The sequence below is a fragment of the Mus pahari genome, unplaced genomic scaffold (genome assembly GCF_900095145.1).
Source record: "Mus pahari unplaced genomic scaffold, PAHARI_EIJ_v1.1 scaffold_3159_1, whole genome shotgun sequence".
NCBI lineage: Eukaryota > Metazoa > Chordata > Mammalia > Rodentia > Muridae > Mus > Mus pahari.
The window spans coordinates 149709-153472 of NW_018392311.1; positions in this window are offsets into that span (position 1 = coordinate 149709).

Here is a 3764-nt window from a genome sequence, read left to right on the forward strand (position 1 = left end):
CTCCTCAGTGCCTGGGATTAAAGGCGTTCACCACCAAGCACAGCTTCAGTGGCCTTTCTTTACACCAAGGATAAACAGGATGAGAAAGTAATTAGGAAAACAACACCCTTCACAATAGTCACAAAAAATATAAAATACTTTGATGTGACTCTAACTAAGCTAGTGAAAGTTCTGTATGACAAGAACTTCAAGTCTCTAAAGAAAGAAATTGAAGAAGATCTCAAAGATCTCCCATGCTCATGGATTGGCAGGATTAATATAGTGATATAAAATTTAAGTTTTATATTTTTCAAATTTATTTTTTATTGTATAGTGATTCTTAATTTTAGAGAAAATACAATTTTTTTAAACAACAAGGGTAATAAATTTATGGTTTATGGTTTCTTTAAAACAACATCAATTGTATAATATGATGATTTTCATAAACCAAACCCTACCTACATTGAAAGCATCCTCTTGCATTGCTACACTATACAATGTTTTCTGATTTTTACTGGTATTTGCTGATCTTTACTGGTTTTTGTTTTGTAGAATATTTCAGCTGATTCTGGTCACTTCCACTGTCCTAGTCTAGTTAGTGTAGGCTTTCTGTTTTTATTGAATTGTACTGTCATTGTCTTATCCTTGGTCCCCTTAGATGATCCTTGGCAATAAGAAGTAAAAAGGCACAGAATCATCTACACAGATGCAGGGAGCCAGATGAGAAAATGAAGGAGACTCATTTATTGTTATAGTTGAGAGTGCCTTTATATCCTCTACTAAGGTCCTCTCCTTCTATAACTGCTATTCCAGCTCAGCTGGTACAGGCCAATTGACTGGCCTGATCATAACATGCTTGTACATTGTTTTTTTCATCTCTAGATGTCAGGCAGAGTTCAGGGTTAATACATGAGGAAGTGCCTGATGCCTATGTGTAGGCAATTGTGGGTCACTAGTCAGATAATGAAGACTCCTACATATCCACTATTTTTCATTTAAATGTTATCAGCTCAGTGGGAGCCAGATTTTGCTATTCCAAACATGTCAAAGCTCAATGGGCAACCAGCATAGGAAACTCTAATGCTCTTTGGTTGCCTCAGCTTTGGGGTTATAACTGTCACTGAATACTTACTCTACAAGGTTAGCTGTTGGCCTGGGGGCTGTAGGAGAATATGGGGGAGGGAAAGAGCCCATGTCCAGCCTGAGCTCTTATGCTCTGGCCAGGAAGACACAGGAGGGCTGCCAGATGATTTCCACTTGGCCCTGGGAGGGCATCTAAGCCTTTGACCCCACTCAACAGGGGTGGACAAGGGACAGCCCCCAATACCAGGGGCCCTGGGGTGACACCCTCAGCCCCGGAGTTACAGGAGAGAGGGCAGAGGGAAAGAGGTTACCATGCATGTGAGAGTCCTTAGTCCAGTCATTGGAGGGAGCACAGGAAGGCCTAGTGATCAGAGATTAGAAATTTCTCATTAGGAAAAAGCTTATCCCATCATCCAAGCACAGCAGGCCTTCATGAACAGAGATAGTCTATGGTTTTCGAGCTTTATTTTAGAAAGGGAAGGGGAAAGAGAGAAGATGAGAGAGAGAGAGAGAGAGAGAGAGAGAGAGAGAGAGAGAGAGAGAAAGGGAGGAAGAGAGAGAGAGAGAGAGAGAGAGAGAGAGAGAGAGAGAGAGAGAGAGAGAGAGAGAGAGAGAGAGAGAGAGAGAGAGAGAGAGAGAGAGAGAGAGAGAGGAGAGGATGAAGAGAGTAACAGAGTGACAGGAGAGAGAGAGGTGGGGCCAAGGAGCACCTCTAATGGTGGGTTTGTTATCTTTGTGTTGCTAGGTAACTGGAAGGAGTCTAGTCTGAAGCTCAGTAGCTTGGGACATTGTCTACATGACTAAAAGCCGCATATCTCCTTTGGGGGTAGTGGGTGCGGTAACTTCTACAGGAGCTAGGAGTCCAGGAGACATGGGGGAATGCCTACCATCCTATGCAGGTGAATGCTCACCACAGGGTACCAGGGTCCACACCTCAGCTCAACTGCAAATCAGAATGTCTGTGCATAGTGCATTGCCCCACAGTCAGCCTCCCTTGAGAGCGTGCCTGGGCCAGCGTTTTTGGAGGCCTTTCTTATCTCTAAAAACCATGCTTGTATAACCTGGGGATGAATGTTTGTTCAGGGCATACCAGGTACATCAGAACTTCAAGGAGAACTTTACTGACAGAATGCTAGTGCATTATAGCATAAGTGACTATTCAAGAGGAATCAAAGAGACGTTTAAGGTTCTCCTATACTTTTGTGATAAAGCTCACTTCAAAGGACATAGTCAGACATTGTTGAAGTTTATCTTATATATTTGCTTGCTGAGGAATATGCACTAATTGAGGAGCTTGGTGGGCCCTGTACCTTTGTTGGAATGGGCCAAATTCAGGCTCTGAGGTAAATTAATTGCCTGGCATGAGGTCAGGCAAGGAAATTTAAAAGTGAGGTCACAGGCAAGGTGAGACATGTCTGGTACCATCTCGAGTTTTGCTGATAATGGTCAACATTTTATTGCAAAATATTTAGTTACACAAGGAAGTATGGGCAATGAGATAGTCCCCTGTCCTGGGGCACGTAGATGCCTAATGTCCCAGGAAATCCTGTTGCTATCAACTAAACCCTGTAGTGGCCCAGATTCTTGCAAACAACAAGGATGGGGGTAATGCGTTGTCCTGTTCAAGTTTCTGAATGGCAGAGGTTAAGTTCTTCTTAACCACTTTTTGAAGACCAATAACTTTGTTTTCAGTATGGGACATTTTTTCTGACCAGGATTCATATTTCAGCAGCCAAGAGAGGGCTATAAGAATGGGTATTTGTAGCTCCCTGGTCTGGTGGTGAAAAGAAGCCTCTAGAATGGGAAGTGAACCCAGTATGAATCATTTGGGGCAGGTTGTCCTGAAAAACAAATTTCATAGTATATCATAGCATCATCATAAATGTCACAGTTATCTGTTGTTATTATAGCACCTATATCCTACTGCAAGTCTCTGCCCAATAGGTTATTAGACACATCTCCTATTATAGGGGTAATTGACCCCACTTGCCCTCAAGACTTTCTTAGGGTACTGGTCAAACAGTTCAGGTTGATCATTGAACCCAAATATCTCTTATTGTGTGGCCAGGCTTAAACTTCCAATGTAGGAAACTTAAAGCCTCATTATACATTAGAGGAGTGGCATAAGCTGTTACCTAGCAGTCCATTGACAAGCTGCCCATTCAGATGAACAGCCATTCTGAGCGAGTGGGGGATAGTGGTAGTTTCCTTAATATAGGAAGGCTGTAAATTGATTGGTATCAAGCTACTTTAATGACTTCTGTAAGAGCTTCCAGTTGTTTAGTCTCTCTCTCTCTCTCTCTCTCTCTCTCTCTCTCTCTCCTTTCCAAGGATAAGATTATATAGAATTACAGAGACTGAGGATTACAGAGCTCTATTCAAATTAACACACATTACCAAAGCTTTGTAACAAAATTTAATCTTTGGAGGAATCAGTGGAACAGAAAGATCCTATGATTTTCAACCTTACTATCTTCCTAGTTGTAAATATCTGGGACCTTCTAACATTTACTGAAAACAGACTTCCAGAATGTTGAATCAGGTTTCTTTTTCTATCCTACTATTTATTACATGACATTGGATTGGTTCTGCCTATTCTCTGGAGAAAGGCTTTATGATATAGATGTAATAATGCTAATAATGGAGTGATTTCCTTTTTTTTTTTTTTTTTTTTTTTTTTTTTTTTTTTTTTTTTTTTTTTT